Source organism: Equus caballus, chromosome 1 (assembly GCF_041296265.1).
Source record: "Equus caballus isolate H_3958 breed thoroughbred chromosome 1, TB-T2T, whole genome shotgun sequence".
NCBI lineage: Eukaryota > Metazoa > Chordata > Mammalia > Perissodactyla > Equidae > Equus > Equus caballus.
In genome coordinates this window covers 162,715,024-162,741,343 of record NC_091684.1, presented here as the reverse complement: position 1 = coordinate 162,741,343, position 26,320 = coordinate 162,715,024, and positions in this window count along the sequence as shown.

The window sequence follows — 26,320 nt, the reverse complement described above, 5'->3', positions numbered from 1 at the left end:
AGATGTGCCATGTGTTTCTGCTCACCTTTCTGGGAGCTACCACCCTGCTAGCTGATGCCCTTTCAGCCTGGGCCCCATGAGGGATGCACGTTAACAGAGCCACTCCAGCCAGTTTGCAGACCTGGGAGCCTGAGAATAAATCACTGTTATTTCAAGCCACTGATTTTAGAGTGATTTTTACATAGAATTAATGTGGCAACAAGTGATTGATGCTATCCCCTTGGATATGTCAGCAGAAAAGGAGGCATGAAGATTGGAAATGGTCAATGAGATTAGGAATCCAGGTCATGACTACATTTGGAAGGGCCTTGAGAGCCAAGTTATGGAGTTCAGACTTCATTCTGTAGGGCACCCAGGACCATTCAAAGTGTCCGTGAAGGACACTTTGGCGACAGTACAGAGAATGGATTAAACAGGGTGAAACTAGAGGCCAAAGCCAGGTAGAAACTTTGAAGAGTCCATCTGAGATGTGACAAGGGTCTGAATTAGGGCATGGGCAGTGGCAGTGAAAGGGGAGTGTGGATATGACCTTGAGACTATCCCCTGAAACAACTTGTCTGTTTACCGAGGGAATGTGTGGGGAGAGAAAGTCTCCCACTGCAGACTTAGACCTGCATTAAGCCATGAAGCCTGTTGGTTGGAAGGGCTGGAATAACCTGGTTAAATTTCCAGGCAGATCTTATTATTCTCTCCTCTTCGATCTAGGGAAGAAACGCAAGTTAGTCCATAGGAGGTTGGGCAAAGCCACTGCCCAAGTGCCTGCTGGGGCACATCTGAGCCTAAAGTGGGTATTCACGCTGCTTTCCGGAGAACATTCTTTTTGTATACATGTAGACTACTCTCCTTGACCCAACTCCAGCCATTTCCTCCAAAGTTAGGGGAGCATGGATTAGCTGTGGGTTTCTTTGGTAACTGAACTCTCAGATGAAGTTCAGAGGTTGCCCATGGGAAACTTGGTTGGAGTAGGACTAAAGGCTTCCTGAGAAATCTTTTCAGTTTCTATCACTAGATGTGAATTAAAATGAGTATTCCATGTAGGACAGGTTTGGGAGACTTTCCTCCTCACTCTGAAGTCACAAGCTGGGCTAGCAAAATTTGGACCCATCTGATATTTTCTACATATTAATATATTAGCTGGGAGGAGTCTTATGTCATTGCCTAAGAGTGGGAGATGCCATAGACTGATTGTGATGATCACTCCTACATGTTGGAACAGAGATATGTGTGTTTCTCACAGTGGGAGTGTACTAAACAAAGTCTAATAAATGCTTGTTCACATGAACTGTCTGTAGAAGGAGATTGGCTTCATCCACTTCTGTCTGACAGAATTACAGTTTGTATTCTTAACAGTAAAGATGGAATTTGGGAAATTTGTAAACAGGTCAGGGATTTCCAAATGTGAGAGACTTAGAGCTGCGAGAGACAGTATCATGTCACCTTGGCGTCTTATGATCCCGTCTCAGGACAGCTTGTGATGTAGTAAAGGGTAACTCATGGGCTCCGTGTGTCAGTTTTGTCATATGGAAAAACTGCTTGTGGTAGAAATTTCCCTACTGGTCTGTTGAATTCATCAGTATTTGCAAAGAATTTACAAAAACTTTTCAAAACTGAACAGCAGCTAAAGGGTGCAGTATAACAGCCATTTTCTCCCAGTGAGGGGAGTGTGGCTGAGCTGTGGGCCTCTTTGGTAAATAAACCCTGAAGCCTGGGACTGAAGAGTAGCAGGTCTTACAACTGGCGGTAACACTCAGAGCCTCTATCATCCAGGAGATTGATATGACTTGAAGAGAAGTTTGAGTAAGCAAGAGGCTGAGTACCAAGACCCACTCTGAAACCACAACCACCTGTTACCGTGAACATCACAGCAAAGATGGCTTTGCAGCAAGCTTCTTTGGAAACAGTGCCGTTAAGTAAGTCAACAAGGGCTCCCAATGTCAGTGATGGCAAAAGACCCATGAGTCACGAGCACATTAGGCTCAGTGATAAGGAATCAGGGTCTGTTACTGGTTGCTGGATGTGGTTGTTCTGAGACCTAAACACAGCAGTTGTACTCACACACCGCAGTTTCACATTGGGACTTGTTGGAATTTGAAAAAAAAAATTTCTGTTGTGTTTCTTGCCTAGATCCAGGGGCTCTGCCAGGGGACACTTCATAGTCTGTAAAAGCGGGGCAAGTCCTCTGAGAATTCTCACTTGGAGGGTGAGGAGTGAGGCCAAATCGGTGAAGTGACTGCCCAAGGTCATACAGCTAATTTGTGGTCAAATTGGAGCCTAACACCAGGTCTTCCAATTCCCAATCTATTAATTATTTTCAGTGTTTTACCGTGTTTATTCTTAACTCCTTGAAATTGATCTTATCCCATCTGACTCCTGGAAAGACGCCACCTGCTTCCTTCAAATGAAGAAATAGATAAACCTGCCCCCAGCTTCTTTTCTCCCTCCGGAGGAGCTTCCGGAGGTCTCCCTCACTCCAGGCAGCGGGTTTGCCCAACTGCTTGGGCTTCTCTTCTATCCCCCTCGCTGGGCCTGATCTTTCTCCTCTGTGTACTCTCCCTTCCCCCTAACCTCCCCACTGTAGCAGAAAATCTTTCACACCTATATTTTATGTTACTTTTCTCAAGGAGTATTTGAATTTTACCAGTTCCTTTTAACATAAGTACTCAAGGGGTGAGTAATGGTAGAAAGCAGATACTTAGGGATCCAAAGAGGGAGTTCAGTTAGGACAAGCCGATTTTCTTGTGCTCCCGAAAATCACACCTTGAAGCTGGCCCCTTACTCTGCCTAAGCGCACAGCTAAGCTTGGACCCCACTACGTTGTCTTGAAGGACAAGATGACTCATGGTTTGGGGTATGCTTTGATATAAAGTCGATTGGTAGTATTGTAGTTATAACTCATTCTGTGAGACACCAAGCAGAGAAGTAGACAGAGAGAGGCACCCAATAACATGATGGCTAAGGGAGTCTATAGCAAAGTGTAAAGAAAGTTAGAACACAATTTCTCGTATCCTACTATCTACTTTGCAAATGTCTATTAGTTAAATGGGGCCTGATAACCTCTCTGCAACATGATTGCACTTTGCTTTTACGTGTTGTCACCCCAGAGAATAACAACTGGACGCTTTCTAATATTGTCCTTTGTGACCTTGGACAAGTAAATTGTCTTCCCTTATTCCTCAGTCTCATCTGTAAATAGGACTAATACCACTTACTAATCTAAAAGTCAGGCCCTTTGAATTTAACCTCCCCTAAATTTTCTTAAATCAATGATATCAGTTATCTATTGCCATGCTAATGTTGCGTAACAACCAACCACAGAAATCTCAGTGGCGTGCAGTGATGATTTTCTGGGAGGTTGAGGTACCGCTGTGACTATTGCGAGACACACCGGAGCCAAAACCCCATTCATCACCCAGCTTCCGTAAAGTCCTACTCTGATTAGTGGGCACAGTGGTGCTTTGGATCTCCAGGAATTAGTGAGTGCCCAGTAATCCCTGAAAAGTCTGATTATTTTTCCTTCTCCCATGCACAGTCACCTTGATAAATGGCCATAGGTGCTTTTAAGGAAAGTTAGGAGAAGATTTATGATATAAATTTTTTGTACGTATAGCAAGGCCCTTATTCAAGGGGAACTTTGTTCTTCATCAAGGCATTCTGGGTCTGTGAACTAGCTTAAGTCTGGGAATTAGTGGTTATTTAGATTTGTTTTGATGTAAACCGGCAAAATCACTCAATTCCTTCCATGTTCATTGTACCTTCTCACAAGTCTCGCTTTGTACCTTGTTCTCTTGGGCCTTCTAGGACCTGAGGCTATTTGTAGAAGCAGTAAAAGGTGGTAGGATTAGGTCCTAAGGAAGCTCAGCAATTCCTTGCAAGGAAAATATCTCAGGGGAGGTGATTACAGGTTCTTTAGGCAAAAGGAACCCAATTTCCTTAGACAGAGGAGGAAGGGCTGCTGCTATTGGCAAAGAAGGCTTAGTAGAGCTGAGGGATTCAGGGCGCCCAGCTTCTCTGGAGTTTGTCCATAAATCCCCACCCCAGTGTGCAGGGTCCCACTCTTTGCCCATTAATACTCTGACGTTAACATGGGAACCTCTGTAAGAAGGAAAGTCAATTTGCCTTGTAATTCAGCCACCTGCAAGAGCAGACTTTGAGTGTGGTTTTAGAAATCTTGGCCCCGAGGCTGTAGAAGATAAAGGTTTCAATCAGGGAAGTCATATATTTTGGGCCTCTGATGCAGAGTTTGAGGCGGGAATTTAGAGCCCTGAGCTCATTGTTTTCTTTCTCCACGTCCTCCAGTACACTTACAAGGAAGAACCAAGCCACTCCCAGTACCAAATTTTGTATTAGTCAAGGTTCAATCAGAGAGGCAGAAACCACTAGGAGTAATTCTATATCACTACTTCATAAGGAATTTCTTATAGAAATTTGTAGGAGTTTAGGTGCAACTGTTGCAGCTGTGTATATATGTTGTATACCTGTTATTTATATAGGTTATATATATATATATATATAAATACATTCAAGCATGTTTATATAAATATATAGAATTGATAGAAAATATATAAGATACAAGGACATAGAAAACATATACAAATGTAGAAATGTATATATAAATATGTACATACACACATACAACCACATCGAAAATCTGTGGCTTCTGGCAAAAGAGTCGTCTAAGAGAAACTGAAACTCTCCCACTATGAATTCTGAGAAAAGCTAAAGAAAATGTTTAAAAATTCTTTGAAATTTATAGTTGAGTCTATAAGAAAAAAAGGGAAATCCCTGGATCCCAGACATGAAGAGGGAACTGAGAACCAGATCAGTAAGCTTGTAAGCAGACAATGGTTGCCCTTGGTGTGGGGATGTTGGGTTCCCATTGCCAAGGCCTTAGGCTTTAAGGACCCTAGTATGTGAAATAGAAGCTAGAATTTCCATGGTGTGGAGAGTCAACCTGAGGTGTCTGCAAAAGCCAAGACATTCAGAGGCTAAGGCTGTACTGTCAGTGAAAGGAGAAAAGAAAAAAAAATCTACAGAGAGGCCAAAGACTCAAAGAAGAGGCTTCTCTGTTTCTATACAGCTCTTGGTGAAAAAAAAAAGTCTGACCTGAGAAAATGAAATCACAGGCCGGCCTATGCCTTGCATGGGTTTGATATTTAAATTCATATTGCCTACATGATCCAGGAGTTCAAAATGCATAATAAATGATATGAAACTTAGAGATAAATTGATAAGTGGGGATCAAAACAATAACAAAGCAGTACCAACAAAAAAATAATGACTATTGTAGGGATGTAATTTCAAGGTGGAATTAAAGTAGAAGAAAACGATAACATGTAGGATAGGAGAGAGTTTGCTGAATTTAAAAAGCTCTAGTGTTCTTCTGTGTGGGGAAGTTATAAATATTGGCCAAATTTAGATTTTGTGGATTAATCATGTTGTAGAATTTTAAGAGTAATCTTCAAAATATAGAAATAAAAAATATGATCTCAAAATCAGAAGAAGGCAAAAGAGGAAATAGAAAACATGATAAATTCAACAAAATTTAAGGGAAAAAAGCAGCAATGAGAAACGTAAACAGAAAGCACAAAATAAAATTATAGAGATAGATCCCCCCAAATACATAAGTAATCATAATAAATTATAAATGGGCTAAATTCACCAGTTCAAATATAGAGGCTCAGATTGTATTAAACAGAAACACAACTTCATAATCCAGATATTTGATGGTTTCGATATACATAAGTAGGGTATAATGTCATAACATTTGAAAATAAAATGCTGGTAAGAGATGCCATGAAAACAATGCAAAGAAAGCTGGGATAGCTACCTTAATATCAAATAAAACTGACTTTAAACCAAAAAAAATCATATAAATGAAGATGACTACAATAAAACGCAACAAAAAGGAACAGTTTTTGAGGAAGATATTACAACACAGTGTCAAAGTATCTAAACCTCGAATGGAAGAACTCCAAGGAGAAATTGATAAATTAGCAATCATAGTAGAAAATTTTATCACATATTTTGCTTAGAAATTAATAGATGAAGAAGATAAAAAACAAGTAAGTAAGGACCTAGGAATTTTGATTAATATAATTAGTGTAGTAGATCTGATGGATATTTATAGAACCCTATATCCATCAATTAGAAAATACATATTAATTTGAAGGGCAATTGTAGCATTTGCCAAATTTGAATACTAGGATCCAACTGACTTGGGGTGGATCTCAGATATTAGTTTTGATTTTTTTTTAAAGCTCCCCAAGATATTCTAATGTGTAGTCAGGGTTGAGAACTACTGTACCACAGCAATTAAAAATGAATGAACTATATTTTCATATATTGATATGGATACTCCTGTTGAAGCTAGTGTTGAGAAAAAAGGCCAGTTACAAAAGAAGCATATATTATATTTATGTCATTTGAAAACACAGAACAACAGTTCTGTTATTTCTAAAAAAGGAGTAAAATAAATATAGCAAAGTATCAACATGGTAAAAACTGGTGATAGGTGTATGAATCATTGTTATACGATTTTTGTGGTTTTGTATATTTGAAATATTTCATATTTTAAAAATTGAACTAGAATAAATTTTCAGATGAATTAGATCTCATGTGCTTTGGGTAACACGGAGAGTGTCTGTTGACCAAGGAAAGAGGTGTAATGGGCTTTTTGTTAGAAGATTTCACAGGTGACATTATCCTGGTGATTCTACCACGGACCTGGATCTTTCAGGCTCAGAATTTTGATTTATCAGCAAATTGTTTCACAGTGAGAGATACAACTATTCCAGATACAACTATTACAACTAAATATTCTTGCTTGATGGACACCTTCTCAGGTTTGTATAATGTTGGAAGACAAATCCTAAGGTCAAGTTTGCTTAGCATTCATGGAATTAGATGAAGTGGAATTGTTTAAACAATGAAATGGTTTTGTTTACCAGCATCGGGCTCTGATAACACCTGAGGCAGCTGTCTCATAATTGGATTGACCTTGGCAATGTGATTGGAAATTCTCAAAGTCCATTTGTGAAGTTTCTCTTTCTTCTCATCCAGAGCTGGATGGGCAGAATCTATATTTGCTGTGTGAATATCATTTTTTAGGCTTTCAATGCTGTACAGCACCTTTCCATTCCCTCCACTCCCAAATATCCTTAGGTTGGTGAATAGAGGTTCTGGTTGGCTAAGGCTTGAGACATTCTGTCTCTTTATGATAACCTTCCATTTCTTGCCTTTCATCTAATTTGGGTCGATTTCATAATTTTTATTTAAGTACCATCTTGTTCTTTTATTTCCAAAGAATTTAAAGGTGCACACTGGACTGCATGCCCCAAGAGATGACACGCTGACCATAGTACTTTCCCGCTTAAAACATTTCTCTTTTTTTTTTTGAGGAAGATTAGCCCTGAACTAACTGTTGCCAATCCTCCTCTTTTTCACTGAGGAAGATGGGCCCTGAGCTAACATCCATGCCTATCTTCCTCTACTTTATACATGGGATGCCTACCACGGCATGGCTTGCCAAACGGTGCCATGTCTGCACCTGGGATCCTAACCGGTGAACCCTGGGCCTCTGAAGCAGAACGTGTGCACTTAATCGCTGCACCACCGGACCAGCACCTCCCACTTAAAACATTTCAAAAGCACCCTTTTTCCTGGGTTAAGACTCAAGCTCCCTACAATGGCGTGATCTGGCTCCTGCCTCAATATACAGTCTCATCGTCTGTCCCTTCTGGCCTACAAATTTACACTCAGCAATGTTGCACCAATGCCCTGCTTCTTGTCCCATACCCACTGTGCTGTCTCTTGCCTCTGCCTTGACTCCAGTGCCTAGAGGGCTAACCCATCCCCTGCCTCCTTCACTTGCTGGATCCTACCCATTGCTCACTGTTCATTCAGCTATGACCTTCACTAGGTAGGCTTCATGACCTTCCACACCCCCTGTCTTGGGTTCACCACCCTCCATCTGTGCTCCTATAGCCACCTTTGCAGACTTCAGTTTCAGCAGTTAGCATACAGTAATATTTGAAAATTCCTGTTTATGTGCATGTCTCCCCAAGTGGATTGATTGCTCCAGCAAAGGCAAGAACCATGTCATTTTAATTGTCTGTCCTGTAACATCATTAATGCTGGTCACTGACTCTAGCTCTCTGCTTCAGGGCACATGGTAGGATTGTGCTTCCTGAACCCCTGAAACCACATGACTAGTTCTGACCAATGAGTTATGTGTGAAAGGGATTTGTATCAGTCTTGGGCCAGAGAAGTTAATTGTCAGTGGGAGACCCTCTAGACTCTGACTGTTGCCTTGGCTGGCTGGCCACATGCAGGTAGTGACACGGTGTCAACCTAGGACCCAGAGTGAGGATGCTGAGGATAGTGAGCAGATCCCCAGCCAACCCATGGTACACATTTAGTGTGAGTATAAAATAAACTTTCTGTGTTTTAAATCACTACCATTTGGGGTTGTTTGTTACCACAACATAAGTAAGTCCATCCTGACTGATACATACCTTCAGCGTTTGGCATGGTGCTGGCACCTGTAGGTCTTAATAAATGTTTACTGAAAAAACTAAACTACTCTAGAAGAAAATTAAATAAAATAGTGTTTGTGAAAGCACCAGGAATTTAGTAGGCACCCATTAAATATTAATTGGCTCTAAGGTTTTAGGTTTGTTTTTAAATACTTCAATTGTGTGTGAGAATAAGTGTCTGCTGGAATGAAAATTAAATTACTAAGTTAGAAATAGTCATCGGGGGCTGGCCTGGTGGCGCAGTGCTTAAGTTTGTGTGTTCCTCTTTGGTGGCCCGTAGTTCACTGGTTTGGATCCTGGGCACGGACCTACACACCGCTCATCAAGCCATGCTGTGGTGGCACCCCACATAGAAGAATTAGAAGGACTTACAACTATGATATGCAACTATGTACTGGGGCTTTGGGGAGAAATTAAAAAAAAAAGAGGAAGATTGGCAACAGATGTTTGCTTAGGGTCAATCTTCCTATCCAAAAAAAGCATACCGTTAAAAAAAAAAAAAAAGAAAAGTAGCTCCTCTTCTGTAGGAAAAAAAAGAAAGAAATTGTCATCAAGAAGAAGAGAAATATCATTTGTGCCCAAAAAAAGTGATTAGGGAACACATTTATCAAGCAGAATATTTAATATCCCAAATTCAACAAGCATCCTATTGAAAAAGAGTCAGTATTTGAAATCTTGTCCTAGGTCTCTTGTACTCCTGGCAGGCTGTATAATTATGAATAATGTTTTAGAATTATTTATTTAGCTTTTCACTTCTGGATTCTGCAGGGTTTCCTAAGGTAAGGAAAGACATTTATTACCAGCAGTCTGGGGCTGGTGGGTGCTGAAGCAGGGGCGATGTTTATTTTGAATAGCTTTCTTGGCTCTCTAATTGTTGTTACTGCCTGCAATAGTGGCATGAAGCTCAACTAGGATTTCTTAAGAGCTGAACTCCAAAGCAAGTTAATTAATAAATAAGCAGCCACAATTGTTTGTTGAGAATGTGATAAGTTCTAAGAATTTACAGAGAATGCGAATGACAAATAAAACTCCCACAAGGAACTTAGAAAGTACCTAGATAAACTTGGCACAAGAAACCACCTGCAAACGTAAGAAGGATTATTATGGATCTGAGCTGGGCAAAGACCAGGTGTGTGTGTTGCTGTGTGTGAACAGGTAGGTCTCTTGTGCGTAGAAAACAAATGGCCTCTCATGTAACTGTGCTAAATGAAGTGCTAGTGTGTGTTAACTGGTAACATTCACATTGCCTTTCTCCTCCAGGAAGAGCTGAGAGGTCCCATGAGAACAAGAACGGTGTTCCCAATCTCAGAGGCCAAGGCAGAAAATGGACAGTAAATGACAGGAGAGAGCTAGTGCTAACGTTGTAGAAGGCGAGAAGGAGAGAGTGAAAATAATTAACTCCTAGGGGAAACAAACAAATAAACAAACCAAAAATCAAACTCACCCAGAGGCAAGAGAAGAAGCTGGTTAAAACCCAAACTCCTAACCCCAACCTAGAAGAGACTATGTTAATCTGGCCCCTGTTGTCAGCCTCACCCACCACACTTGTCCCTTCATTCATGCTCCACCTACACTTGTGTTCCTGGCGTTCCTCAAACATTTCAAGCTTCTTCTCTCTGAGCAACTTCACACTGGATGTTCCCCGTGTCCAGAAATCTGTTCCCTAGATCTTCACAATGGTTGGCCTCTCTTTTTATGTCTTAGTTCAAATATGACTGTCTCAGAGAGCCTTTGCCTGACCACCACACTCTAAATGGAAGGTGTCTAGAAATGCTTGTTGAATAAATGAACTTGACAGAAATGGAAACAGTGTTTTACAGAACTGGAAAGCAAGGCACCAAGCATTGAGCTGACATATGGCAGATTATCCAGGTAGGTCCAGAACCTGGCACTCTGAGTCCAAATGCACTGCAGGAGAACCAGGCTCTGGGCATATGCCTCCTGTCATGAACTACTGTGCACCTGTACTCTGTTACCAACGAATTGTGCAGCCTTTTTCATGACTTTTGGGAGCTTCCTTAACTTTTGTGTGCTTACTATTTTTATCTGAGGATATCAAAAAATATGTTTAAAAAGGTTATTAGAACTGGAAAGAAGTATTTGCAACTTATATCACAAAGAGCTAATAACATAATATAAAAGAGCTACTAAACACGTGGGGAAAAAAAGACCAACACATCTATGAAAGATGGCCTGGAAATAGGAGCAGACACAGTTCACAGAAAAAGAAAGGAAAAGGACCCTTAAGTGTATGAAAAGATGCTCGACCTTACTTATAACAACAAAAATACACATGAAAACTTCACTGAGATACAATTTTCTCGCCTATCAGGCTGGCAAAAATCTAGAAGACTGACAATCTATTTTGTGGATGAGGCTGTGGAGAAACAGACAATATCTTACATTGTTAGTGGGAATGCAAAATGGCACAAACCCTACGGACGGGAATTTGACATGTCTAGTAAAATTATATACATATTTGCTCTTTGATCCAGTAATCCAACCTCTAGGAATCTACCCAGAAAATACGCTGTAAAAGTACGAAAAAGACTTTTATCCATGAGTATACATTTCAGAATTGTTTATGATAGCAAAAGATTGGAAACTAGTTGAATAAACCATGGAACATCCTCCTGGTAGAATACTATGCAGATATAAGCAGGGAGAGGGCTATCTCTATATACTGCAATGGAGCCATCAGTTCAATGAGATGTTTAGTGAAAAAAATTAAGATAGGAAAATGTATATAGTATCCTAACATTTATCAAAGGAAGGGTGATATGAGTATGTGTGTGTATTTGCTGATTTCTAAGGAATCAGAAAATAAATAAGATAATTACTTAAAGGATTACGAAGGAGGAGAGTAAAGAGGATAGAGATGGAAGTTAGACTTTTCTGAATGTATTTTGTTTTGTAGATATAACATTGGTACAATGTACATATCCTATATAATTACAAAAAATTAAATCATAATTAAAGAAACAATTGCTAAAAATAAAAAAGGGATTTAAAACAGTCATGTGACTATATAGCCCTAGTGTGGTAGACTGTGAAGATGAAAAGAACAGTAGAAAACAAACAGTAACAACAACAATAAACAAACAAAATACCTGATAGTACTGTTTGTATTGCTATCTGAAATGGTTACATATACTGTAGCATAAAGCAAATAAATGATTATATTAAAGAGATTAAAACTAAGATTTTCCATGTAACAGAAAAAAGGATACAAAATCACAGAAGCAAAACCCTGTAATCCTAAAGTTGAATTAAAAATGTCAGAATAACCTATGATGTAATTTAAAAAAAAATACTTCTTTCCTGGTTCTGTCCATAAAAAGGTCAATCCATTAGCAATAAGCACCTCTTGTGCCCAGATTGAACCATCTAAATAAGATTTTCTAGTAAAAAGAACCAGGTATTTTTGGAGAAATGGATGTTCTAGGTCTGAAGGCAGGCAACAGACAAGAGGAGCCTGGATTTCTTGTCATACCAGATTGCAAGGAAGTTATCAAAGACTATTGGACTTGTGTCAAAATTTCTCAGGAGCCAACTTGAAGAGCTTCCCACTGGCCAAAGAGCCATTTGAGCATCAGAAAAGCTAAAAATCACAATGAATTAGAATAGATATGTTAAAACCCTGAATTTATAAACATACTAGAAAAAAGCTAATTAGTCATCTTTGGAGGATGCTGGAAGACCAACTCATTATCCTGAATTATTCATAAGTAGAGGGAAAAGGTTAAGAATTTATCCTTTCTTTCATGTGAGAACTCTACTCAGGGTAACCAAATAGTTAATGAGAAAAATTTTCGCCCTATAGGAGTATTCTAGCTAACAAGGAAGAATGATAGAATTGGGATAGCACTATTTTGCAACTCCTAATTGAAATAATGGATCGAGGCGACGAGCATCAATGGCTGCTAACATCATTAAAAAAGAGACAAGCAGACATCCTATGCCTCCTGATGGATGCACATAACACCACCTATCAAGTATTCTTGTAAAAAAGATTAAATCTGAATCAAGCTAAGCTTCTAGATCGAACATCAATTGACATAGGAAGTTGAGCAGACAAAACTTAAACAACCATGAGAAGGCAATGAGCCAAATCGAAGGTGAGAAGGTCTAGGGGTCAAACAACAGTTTATTCAACAAATAAATTTCAAAATACCTCCGAATAGATTAAAACAGGCTTAAGGTCAATATTAACCAAATGCCAATGTACCCTGTTTAGATCTGATTCAAACAAATCGACTCTAAGATTAAAAATTATGTGCAAATCCAGTTAGTGTTCAAATTTTCCTGGTCATTCTATGAGAGTGAATATAATCTGGATATTTGATGATTTTAAAGAATTATTGTTAATTTTGGGGGGGTGTAACATTGATATTGTGGTTGGGTTTAAAAACTTAGTCCTTATATTTTTATAAGTTTATATTGAAATCTTTATGGAGGAAATGATATGATGTCTGTGATTTCTTTCAGAATAATTCTAAGTGTGTGTAAGTTTGGGGTGGGTGTTGGTTTGGCAGCGAATGGGGTAATAGGTGAATTAAGGGGGACGATGCATTAATGACTGTTGTAGCTGTTTGTTGTGTGATTCTTTGTAATGTTGAGTATATCTGGATTTTATTTGTTTAAGACAGTGCCTGGCACATAGTAAGCACTCAATAGATGGGTCCCTGGAAGGATCAGGGGCTCGAACATTCAGGGGCTCTGGGAGACAGGACAGAATGCATCTTCTGTTTTGGATCCTAGATAATCTATGTGTGTGAAAAAGGGAGCAGATCTTTTTTGTAGTGGTGGCAGACTATCCACATTGTTCTATATCTTGCTTTTTATCATTTAATAACATCTCTTGGCGATTGTTCCAGATCAGTGCCCAGAGAGCGTCCTCATTCATTTTTTTTGCAACTGTTCGGTTTTCCATTTATGGTTATACCATATTATATTTAACCCGGTCTTTACGATGTCTGTTCCCATTTGTTTTTTCATTTTGAGCACAGTACTCAAAAACTTGTTCCCATAGGACACAGCAGTGACTTTATTTCCGACACAGAGCTCCGTGGCTCAGTAACTTGCTCAACTATCCGAGAAAAAGCAAGACGCTCTCCTTAGAGTTGTCAGCCCCCAGCCCCCATCAGAGGAGTGCTTGCCATAAGTCTCTCACAACAACAATTAAATCAACTTATCTTTGATTAAGCACCTCGGGGACACACCCCTTGAGTGTGGGTTTGGGTTGGTTTGACTGGGGTGTGTGTCTGTGGGTGGGGCAGGATGAATAGTTCTTCACTATTGTTTGTCCTGTTTGAATTCAGATCTTCGTCCTTGGCTGGGGCCAGAGTCTTCCAGCTTCTGGCAGGAGTTTCTAGAGCCCCTCAACCTGCAGAGAACTGACACCAAAGCTTTCCACAGCTGTAAGAGAGTCGGAGGAAGTGCCTTTGCACAAAACTGCTTGGAAATGGGGCCAGCAGCTAGATAAAGAACTGCAAAAGCAGAAAATGGCCCAGGGTATTTTTAAAACTCTTACAAATAGGAGCAAGCCCAAATTTGACATTGGCTGGCTGTTTCATGTGGCTTTCTCTTTCACCCACCTTCGCTTCAAAGGGATAGTTTTTTTTTCCTCTCTCTGCCGAAATACGTGGGCTCAGGTAGCAACGACTCAGCTCCAACAAACGGCGCAAGTTAACACTTGTGAGAGCTGCACTCAAGTAGCAAAGGAAGCTGAAGTTGAAGTAAAACCACACCTCCTTCCCCGCAGGTGACAAAGATAACCTTCCCCGGTCTGGCTTTTTCCCTCCAGCAACAAGCAGGCTGAGGTGAAGGGCAACTGGGCAGGAAGGAGAGAGTGGAACTGGAGGTCATCCCGTCTTCCCTACTGCCCTCTCTCCCTGCCTCTCCACTTTCCATCTCCACCCAGAGCTGACCCAGTGCGGCCATGTGAGGGGAACTGGCGGCACCATGTTCTCGCTCTAAAACGTCTTCCCCGGCACCTTATACCTCTGTTCTTTCTTTTTTCAAAATAGTTCTTAGTAAGGGTTTGATAAACTGCATTTACCCTATGGTGTAGAAGATACCATAGAATCATCCATACTATAGGTAATTAATGCACTTTTATGTATCCTCCTTTCTGGGGATAGTCTTACTCTTAAGCCAAATTAGTGGGGCATTTCAGGCATCAGTAATTCTAGAATGGGAGAAAGTGAACATAGAGGGTATGCTTTGGATTCTAAAATCATATCATGAAAACACTAATTCGAAAAGACATATGCACCTCCTATGTTCATTGCAGGATTATTCACAATAGCCAAGACTTGGAACCAATCTAAGTGCCCATCAAAGGATGAATGCATAAAGAGGATGTGGTATATATATATATATATGTATATATATAAATATATGTATATACAAAATGGAATCCTACTCAGCCATAAAAAATGCCAAATCGTGTAATTTCTAAGAACATGGATGGACCTTGAGGGTATTATGCTAAGCGGAATAAGTCAGACAGAGAAAGACAAATACCATATGATCTCACTCATCTGTGGAAGATAAACAAACAAACACTTAGATTTGGAGAACAGAGAGAAAGGGGGTGGCGGAGGGCAAAAGGAGTAAAGGAGCACATACGTATGGTGATGAATGGAAACTAGACTATTGGTGGTGAACACATGCAGTCTATATAGAAGCTGCCATATAATGATGTACACCTGAAATTTACACAATGTTATAAACCAATGTGACCTCAATAATTTAAAAAATAAAATCATATCACATGAGTAGCTACCTACTCATATATGTAAAAAGACAGCAGTCTACACCCCTAAACACACTTAAAACACACATCAAACACTCACTATTAAGTGACCTGTGTTCCTACAGTCCTCTGCAGAAAAGCAAAGGACCTTTGTTTTGAGTGAAACTTGTGATTATGTGCAATGATCAAGGCCCAGGCAGTCCAGCCCATCGACCAAAGGCATGCTGGGTAGCTCTAGCCTCCAAGCCTTGAGGTTTTAAGTAGTGTGAAGTCAGACCATTGATCTTAGGTCAGAAGCTTGGCAATACCTCGCAACATAAAAATATTCATCCGTTTCATTTACTTATTTATTCACATTCCACATTTTATTTGGCCCACAACTGAGTGTAACGTATTTAGAGCTGAATCTCTGCCCTGTGTCAGCCTCTGTCTCGGACTCCCGGTTTGGGACGGAGACGATGCAGCGTGCGTTCAGGTCTGGCTCTGCTGATTAATTCATATAATAGATGACTCCCTGACTTTAATCCCTGAAACTAATTAACTCAAGAGTTGGAATGAGAAGGTACTCAAACTGAAAATGTGTGCAAAGCTACATGCAGATTAGAAGAACCAGCAGATTAAAAGTAAGTAATTAAACTTGCAGGACCTCTTGTGCATCCTCTTCCACCCTTGTCTGGAAGCCACTTTCTTGCAACCCAAGGTTTCTTTAGCTGTCAAAACCCCAAACTTAAAGCTATTGGCTCAGTGATTAGACGCTGGGTTTTGGGGTCAGGAAGTTAGGTTGGGGAGGGGGGTGGAGTTTTTCTGTGGCTGTCTGAGCAACTGTAGAAGAATTGTTTGATCTTTGCGGGCTCCAAAAATGATAACCAGTTCAAGTGGGCCTTTGGCAGGTGAGAGGCCATGGTGGGGGGACCTTTTGCCTTGTCTTTGAAGAATGTGAGACTGGGTCAACTATTTCACATTCAGAGAGGCAGCTCCAAAAGGGAACCAAGCACCAAAGGCCAGATAAATATCTGATGCAAAAGATCAAAAGATCAAAATAAAAAAACACGCTTCCTCAGTTGTACTAACTATATACATTTCAAGTGCTCAGTAGCACATGTGACTAGTAGCTGTCATGGCGGACGGCGCAGGTCTAGAACAAGAGTGCTCAAATTATGAAACCTTGTAGGAATTTAAATTTGGATCCAGACAATTGAGTTATATGACTATATGTGTTTTACCTGAATTTGAGTCTATTCTCTCTTGTAAAATTTAGTTGTGTCTGCTTGAACAACCATGTGTGTGGCACTGTGGTGTCCAAGGTGGAGAGCCTGTATCCTTCGGGATATTACAAGAATGTGGGAAAGGGTCAGAAATGATAGTAGCTGTCTTTATCAGTCAGGATAGACTAGGTTTTGCTTCAGTAACAAAGAACCCCAAAATGTTGGTGGCTTTACTCAACCAAAGTTTATTTCTCACTCATGCTACTTGTCCAACTTGGGTTGGCAAAGCTGGATTTGGGGAGTTGGGAAGACTCTGCTCTCCCTCCTTGTTCCTGATCCAATCTAACACAGCAATTAGTATCTGAAACATTGCTGGTCACCAAGGTAGATGGGAAGAGTGCTCTGGATGGTCTCACAACTAAAGTATGGACCCAGAAGTGACACAAGTCACTTCTCCTCCTTGGCTAGAACCAGTTTCATGGCCATATCCAATCCCAAAGTGAGCAGAAGTATAATTCTACAATGTGCCTGAAAGGTAAGCAGAGAGATAGAAACTTGGTGAACAGGACTTCTATCTCACTATCTTTTTGACCTTGGCTGGTTGTTGTGAAGTTAACTCAAATTATATCTAGGGACCAGAATGGAGTACCATGTTGAGCCTCATTAAAGAGGCTGGGCCACACCTGTTTTGTTAGGAAAATACTGCCTGTGAATTTGTGCTTTTGGGGAGGGGAGGGCCCAGAAAGAGAAAGTTTCAGGTAGGATGAGGTTCAAATAGAAGAAATACACAAGGGGCCAGTATTTTTTTTCTCCCTCTGGCAAGAAATCAGAGATGTCACTTCTCAATTGGTCTGGGACAAGGGCAAGCATTTCTACTCAGATACCAGGCATTGCAAAGGAGAGAAAATAAGCACAGAGGGATTGCCTGCATTTGGGGTGCAAATTCATCCCAAGCATTAAAAAACGTGAAATAACAAAGGTCAAATATATTTTTAAAGGCAGTGAGTGTGAAGACATGAATAAGGGGAAAGGAGATTATTTAAAGCGGAAAATATTGCCTTATTTATTTTTGAACCACAGAATCATCATTTTTGCAGCAGGAAGTCTAACCTCATTTTATAGAATAGAAAATTAGATAAGAGAGGGTAGATTAGTGCATTGTAAGTCTAAATGCCTGATTGGCATTGAGCTCTGGACTCCTAATTCCCTGATTAGTGCTTTTTCTATCTTGGTGACATAATTTACATACGGGTGGAATCCAGGGCTCCTCCTTATTTCCTGCCTTTCTCTCCGTTTCCAACTCTGTCTTCAAGTCTTGATAGATAGAGGGAGATGTGAGCTTCGTGAGATCAGGGACCACAGATCTCCCTCTCTCCTTAATTAGCATTTCTCTTTGTAGACAAGAATAAAGCTAGGGACCTGTTCCAGACTGAATTGGGTGCCCCCTCACCCCATTCATATGCTGAAGCCATAACCCCCAGGGTGGCTGTAATTGGAGATAGGGCCTTTAGGGATACAATTAAGATCAAATGAGGTCATAAGGTCGGGGCCCTAATCCTATAGGATTAGTGTCCTTCTAAGAGGAAGAAAGCTGTTTGCATGCACAGAGGAAATGTCATGTTTAAAGCCTCTGGTATTTTGTTATGACAGCCCAAGCTGACTTAATACAGAACCTATCCCACAATCCTCTCCTTTGGTTATATAGAACGTCTTGCTAGGACACAATAGGATATTACACTAATGTGTTCAATGGCCACCTGAATTCATTGAGGCCTATATTCGTGATGGGCACCACATTGGATGCTGAAGGGGACCTGACAAGACACTGCCTTCCAGAAGTGTAGAGACGGAGGGGCCGGCCTGGTGGTTCAGGGGTTAAGTTTGCATGCTCTGCTTCAGCAGCCCGAGGTTCGCTGGTTCGGATCCCGGGTGCAGACAAACACACCGCTCATCAAGCCATGCTGTGGCAGACGTCCAATATATAAAGTAGAGGAAGATGGGCACAGATGTTTGCTCAGGCCTAATTTTCGTTAAAAAAAAAAAAAAAAGAAGAAGAAGTGTAGAGATGGAAATATAGAAATCCTCACAGGAAAAATCACTGTGGTCTATAAACAATACTGTCTGTCCAGGAAAAATGACTTCTGACTGGAAGTCAAGAAGCTTCCATAGAGGAGGCAGCAGTGATTGGGCAGGGTTTCTTCCCTCAGCTCCCCCATTCCAGGTTATTCTTTTGATTTGACTCATTTGTATGTCATGCACACACATAAACCATTTCTCAGTGAAGCCAACAGAGGCATATTTATTTTTAAAACAGAAACTAACATTTATTGAGTACCAACTATGTGTAAAGCACGTACAGATTGCATTTCGTAGAAGCGTACAACTTCCCAATTTCATATTTGTATGCCCACTTTGCAGATGAGGAAACAGACTTTAGGTAACTTGCTTAAGAAGATAAGCTTATTAGTGATGGAGCTGAGACGTGAACCCAGATCAGGTTGACTTCAAACAAAACAGCATATTGTCCTGTAAAGTAAAAGATGTTGCTGCCAAATACCTCAGATAAATCTTTCTCAAAGATTAGTTAATTGGTGGACTTGACGTTTCCTTCTACCTGTCAGTTTATTTATTTATTTTCTTAAATTTAGACGTCCTTTTTCCTCTACGTCAGGGATCACTGTGTGTTTTTTCCACTGACGTACCCCGAGTGCCTTTTTCAGTGCCTGACACATGGTAGGGGCTTAATAAATATCTGTTGAATGAATAATTGCTTTTTGTGTTTAAAAAGAGGTAAAATGTAGCTTTGGGAACAGTAAATAGATACTACTTTAGCTGATCCCTCTACTTGGTTGAAATGCAAAGAGGTAGGATGTTTGAAGATGGAGACTGGTGAAGTGGTGCTTTCAGGCTGATGAAATTTTTGAACTTGTGGAATTTGACGGCTCCTGGAGATCTGAGGAGATACCAGACAGGCACCTGGAAAAGTCAGCCTAGAGATAAAGATACGTGTGTGGGGCCATCTTCAGAGGAGATAGCTGAGGTTATGGAAAGACAGAGTTGAGGTAGAGAGTGTAGGGTGAGGCTGGAAGAAGAAAATTCTAGACTTCCTGACTTCCTGTGAGTGGGAGGCTGGCATGTCCCAACCTGACTACGATGCCTTTATTTCTCCTCAATGCCAGCCCACAGGTGTCAGATCTGCTATCTGGCATTCTCTTCTTTATGTCAGTGTTGCCACATTTGTCTTTCATCTGGACTCGCCTTCTCCATGCACCCCCTCCTTCAAACCAAATTCTGGGACACTCTCCTGACCTCGGCTCCTACTGATTTCTCTCTCTCTCTGAATTTCTGCTGCTTTGCTATTAAACCAGTAAGCTCTGATTTTCTGATGGCATATCCCTACGAGCAGAGCATTTTTGAGCATATCTCCCAATGGACGTGTTTACCGATTCTCTAAGATATATACATATAACTGCTCTAAAACATTATGTAGAAATCAGGGAAACTTTAAAAGATGAGATAAAAATGAAATAAACAGCATTTAAAAATATCATGCTAATTGTGATGTCTTCATGTTATTATCAGCTTATATCTCAAGGCAAAATATTCACTTAGGGACGTGGTTCATCGTTAATAGCAGTGGATGTAAATGTACATTGCTTCTTTTTAAAATTTCAAAACTTTGTTGACATCCTGCCAGACTGGCAAAGATCATCCCTGTGTTTACCTCATATTGAAGCTGATGAGCTTGTACAAGGAAAGGTGGACATGTCACCCCTGCCATTTACTTGTAGTTAATTTGTACTAAAGTCATTGACAGTGTTTTCATCCCATGGATAACTTGCAAAAAAAGTTTCTATGGCATTTGTCCTTTTTGTGGGAGCTGTATTATCTAGTCTTTACTAACTAATTGATAAATCCATTCAAGTAGGGAGCTAGAAGCCCATTTGTCACAATTATTGGAAAGTAGAGCCGCCGTGGTCAACTCTTCCTCCTTGTGAAAATTCCACTCTTCCCTCAGGAGACATGACAATGCCACATAGGGTCCAGGTGAAGATCCCAGTGTCACCCCTCCCTTCAGGGCACATGCACCCCCTATCGGGAAACCTTGGTCCCATCAAAATTCCAAAGCACTTGATTCCTTATTGTTTTGAATTGTTCTGTTTCGTATGTGCTTCTCTTTATCTTCTCAAATTAATAACACTTTGAAAGTTGAGATGACCATGCTGTTTGTCTCTGCTGATGGATGGGCAACATGCTCTTTCCTCCTTTATTTGCGTCATCTTTATCATGAAGTTTGAGTCAAGGGGAAACGAGGGCCCAAAGACTGCCTGAGTGGCCAGCATTTCTAGTGCAATGTATGTGAACAAACCACATAAACTGAGTCGAGTCCCTACACCACCACCTATTGTTGTTTTTCTCTGAATTTTCCATCTTACATCTCTTTCTAAGTAAGGATATCCCCCCTTACAAGCCCTGCAAAGTTCTCACTTTATAGCTTTTAATTAGGATGTTCTATTCCTGTACTCTGTCAGTCTCCTCTCCTCCCTTCTCCCCCTCTATTCCCAGTTCCTTCTGCAGTACAGAATATGCCACTTGAAGTTTACAAAAGACAAAACCAAAAAACCCACAAAAGAATCTGAGAAATTACATTTTGTTTAACTTCCTTCTCCAAGATTGCAATTCAGAAATAGCACTTTCTGTGCAGTCTGTTTGTAAGTAACATTTCTTGGCCCACGTCTCAGCATTAGCTCCTAACTAAGCACTTTCACATCTAGTCTGGTGACGGAGGGCAGACTCACCTGAGCCCCTTACTGTGTCCAGTAAAGACAGAGATAATGACCGACGGGGGTTAAAAGACCCGCCATGGTGGGGACATGGGATCTTGGCCAGATTCTTTCTATTCATAATGGTCGATAAGTCACGTCACTGGTCTGTATATTTCGACGTAGATAAAAATCCTACCCACTTCATCAGCTGGTTTGAGCATTGCTGTGAAATGGTACAGTAAACATACTTTGAAAAGTATAAGGTATACATTTGTATACAAGTCTGCATTTGTCCAAACCTATAACGTGTACAGCACCAACAGTGAACCCTACTGGAAACCAGGGTCTTTGGGTAACAATGAGGCATCAATGTTGGTTCATCATTTATAACAAATGTACTATTCAGGTGGGGGATGCTGATAATGGGGCAGACTATGCATGTGGGGGGTGGGAAGAGCACATATGGGGAACCTCTGTACCTTCCTCTCAATTTTGTTGTGAAGCTAAACCTGCTCTAAAAAAGAAAGCCTATGTAAAAAAAGTATAAGGTGTAATACAAATGCAGGGCAACATAAGAAATTTTCTATCTTCTGTGAATATTATTCATTCTTCCGCTCTTCTAACCCTGGGCAATAGGCAGTACTTAAGTTGCTCTCCAGGAAGACAAGAGATGCATAGGAAATGGTTTCTTTTTGAATCAGTGCTAAGAGAGTGACTTAGTGCCCAGGAATGTCAGCGGTAGCTCAGAGTGGCATTTTAGACTGGATTGAGGAGGGTGGGGTTAGGGGCCGGGATGAGAGCTCCTTAAATCTTTGTTATGTTGTTTATCCTTCATCTATGAGCCCATCCTTTAACAGTTTCCATGAGCTCGCTTACACAGCACCTTGGCAGTTTGGGTAAGGAAATGGCACTATACCACAGCATATACATCCACATGATTAATTCTTGACTCATTAGTTAATTCAGCAGCATTTATTAAATACTTATCATGTGCTAGAAATTATTTAAGGTGCTGGAGAGAAAAAATATCCATGTAGAAGAAATGATCCCTGTCCTCAAGGAGCCCCCGCTCATGACTTTTGCAGCCCTTCGATACCGAATACGTGCACCAAATCGTTTTCCCTTGAATGCTCGACACCTGCAGAAGCCCGTATCAGGCTGAATGTCTCAGTAGAGGTCCGGGTTGCAGCGTGTATGAAGGAGTTAAATTTATTCAGATACCCTGGGAAATAAAACCTCTTGTAAATGGCCCCAGTTCTTACTCACTCTTCTCCTTTCACGGTGCCCACATCAACCTAGCTAAGCACCTTCCCCAAGAAATCCCCATTGCATCATTAAGTTGGAAGCTGTCAACATGTAGACTACCCTAAGACAGGCAATGTCCTTCTAGGTAGAGACGATGAAGTTGGGTGTGGGAGTTGCTTGAGGATCTCTGATTAATATTTCTGAGTAAGAAATTATTTACACTCCACAGCGTTCTGTCTTACAAAATATGGCACTCCTGATTTCACAGTATTTATTCTAGTCTTGAAACAATCCTGTGACGGGGGCAGGGCACATTTTACCACAGAGAAATTAAGGTCTAGATGAAGCAGACGATTATCCACTGTCTGAAACTCCTGAATTGTAGAATTAAGACTAAAATTCTCCCATAGAAGTTATTCCACAATAACAGTCTGCTTCTTATCATTTGTTGTCTGCATTTCCTGCTATGTCATTCCGTGTCATCTCTTTTCATGACAAGTCATGCTAATTCATTTCTCTTCATTTTTTAAGTTCACAAGTATTTATAGGGTACCATTTTATGCAAGGCAGTGTTTTAATGGTGGAGAGATGGACATGGCATGTTCCTTGAGTTCGAACAACTTGCAGTCTATGGTCTATGTTTCTACTGGTGCTCCCAACTCTTACTGGCAGTCAGCAAAGTCACCTGCTCTGGGTGGCATGGTTGGGGTTATTCACAGTGGTGGGTAGTCCAGAGTCCAGCAGCAACCCTAACGGTGAGAGTCCACTGGCAATGGAGCCAGCAGTGGTGACAGCAAGTGTCCAGAAGTGAGGGCATCAGCAAAACACCATAGGCAGCATGCCTTGCTTACATTTTCTGAGCCTGGTTCTCATCTTTTCTGTCAATTCTCTGATGTATGCAATATTGTTCCAAAAATTTATTTTTCTTTTTAGCATTAGTTACCATTAGTTTCTGTTGAGTGTGTCCAAGAGCTCTGATATATTTTTGAAAGGGAAAAAAATATATGTGTGTGTGTGTTAGAAAGAAATATATACGTAAATAAATTATACTCCAAAGAAAGAGTCTAATACAAGCATTTAAAGTCCAAGTTTCCATGGTCACTCACGCATAGAATGCCACCCATGGGTCACCATGCCAAGCTGCTGCCCCTAGTACTCAGCACTGTCTTCCCTGCCCTCTGTCCCCACCTACTCTCAGGGTCTCCCATCCACTACTCCGTGCAGACTCAGTTTGCAGAGTCAAGGTGGAGACAGAAATGCTACTGAAAGTAGCAACTGATATCACATGAGCTTCTGCCTCTCTTCTTGAAGCGAAACCTAGCTCTAGTTTTAAAACCTAGACTCTGGCAAGGGATGCGTCATATCTATTCCCAAATACATCTAGCTAGAGCAGGCCTATTTTATCAAAGGAGTTCCAGGGCCGGGGTGAATGGGAAGGGTTTGTGGTCAGTCTGGGAAAAGATGATGACAAGAGACTCTCTTGGCAAAGCACATAACGAGGTAGAAATGTAGCACTTGTCACAGACAAACCAGAGTGCATTGTCCCTATCAGAAAATGGTCCCAGGCTTGTAGTAACTAAATTCTGGAATTTCCTATGGATTCTAAAGTCAGCCACTGACATCTACAGGTCTTGGAATAGGCACCATTGGTTTCATGTCCCATATGGGAACTGTTTGCACACCCAGAACTTTTGACTAAATTAATAGGCAAACTGATCTTAACTGAAGTTTCTACAGAATTATCCTTTTATACTATCTATAGCATAGATATAACATAGATATAGCATAGATATAATGTGCAGCACTCATGGCTGCACGTTAGAAACGTCCAGGGAACATTTCCAAATACTAATACCTAGACTTAGAGATATACAGTTGATCTTACTGGGGGGCATTTATTTAAGATTTGCCAGGAGATTCTAATATGAGGCCAGGTTGGGAACCATTGATATATAAGAACAAAAACATTAACAACAAAAAATAGTTGATTCAGTCAAAGTTAAGGAAAGGAAGAGAAAAATGGGAGATGCTCAGTTGAGAATTTAAAACTCAGAACTACCCTTAAAAATAATATCTTTGTAAATCATGACTCTCTTATTACAGCTGTGGCAAGAGCCAGTAGTGAAAACCACTGACTTCTTCAATTCTAAAGGTAAGAAAGGTCTTTGCTTTCTTGTGTTTCCAAAAATGTCCAGCATAGTGCTGTGCTCAGGGACACAGCTACTCAGAGAACATCAACACTTTGCACTTTCTCATACTTTGATCCTTTTCTTTCTAACATTCTTTTCCATTCCCTTTTGGAACATACTCAGCTGCTTGTTCCTCCATCAGCTTCATCTGCGGGTGGACAGACAACTTAGGGCAAATAAATTCAACCCAAATAGCTTTGGGGAGCCCTGGACACCTCCAGATGTGTTGAATTTAGAGCTGCACTTCTTTCCCTCAAGGATTCCACCATAAGGGCAATGTCTGCATGTATATCTAGAGGGTTCTTTCAGTTTTTCTTCTTCTTCTATTTATTGTGGGGGAAAGGATACCAGAGTTCTGGATAAACGCTTATAGCTCCACGGCTTGCCTAAATATGTATGCACACACATGAACACCTCAAATGTTCGTGAATTCCCATGAAGAACAGAACTATTTAAAAATTGTGATGCTCTCCACTGACACCTCCAGCTGAAGAGCAATTTTATAGCATAATTATAATGTATTGCATAATTTGGCAAAGCTTTTGTTCTCATTGTGATTATCCTCAGAGAGCTCCTTTTTCACCTCCCCCTTCCCACATTGACTGAATTAAGAATATCCGACCCTTAAAGGCTGTTTTTCCTTCATAGAACAAAAACGATGCTTTAAGATGAAGTGCATAAGAAGGGATGGGTGGGAGAGAAATTTTGGTACATGACTCACTTCTTTATTGTGGTGAAGGTAATCCGTCACTGTTCTTAAGAACTTTCTTCCCAAGATATCATTGTGGAAGGGGGCAAAGGACCTACAGAAGAGAATTGTAGGCTTCAAAAGCCCCCCAAAGAGGTAGATTTACTGATTTGGTCATGCCCTTGGGCAGATTACAGAGCCCCTTGAGGCCCCAATTTGCTCATCTTTAAAATGAGGGAACTAGACCAGATGACCCTTAAAATGAATTCTCTAGATTTCCCTCATCTGGGAATACAACTTGGGAGAGAGCTAAGAAAAGGATTAGAAACCAAACATCAGATCCACTTTTTGTAGACCTTGAGAAAATGAAAAATTCTGGGTCACTTTGGATTGAGTGTTTTAACAGTCAGGATAAAGGATTTTGGAATGGTAGCTCTTCCAAGCCCCTCCAGAGATGCCACTGATTTTTCTCTAAATGAAAGTGCTCAATTTTACTAACTGGCCACAACCGATAGCCCTTAAAAAGTGAAATAAGAGTGAAGGTTTCAAAATATATTATTAGTCGTGAGGCATCCGCTATTGGGACATGTTTAGCATGAATAATATATAAAGAACTCCTGAAGCTTCTCTTTTTCTTTTCTACCGGGTTTCTAAGGAGTTATTACTTTTTTCCCCCAGCCATACCTAGCACACCGAGGAGGTCATCACAGAGATGGAAGAACAGGCAGCAGTGTTTTAAAGACACTCAGAACATGAGGGGCTGCCAGTGTCCATTAAAAACCATCAGGGTAGTACATGCACGTGCTGAAACATCCATCAGGACAGGATCCAAAAATGGATCAGAAATCAACAATTTTTATTTCACTCCTCTTTCTCCTAGTCCCCCTTTTTAAAAAAAATGATTTGTAATTTTAACTGTTCTGGTAGTTACCT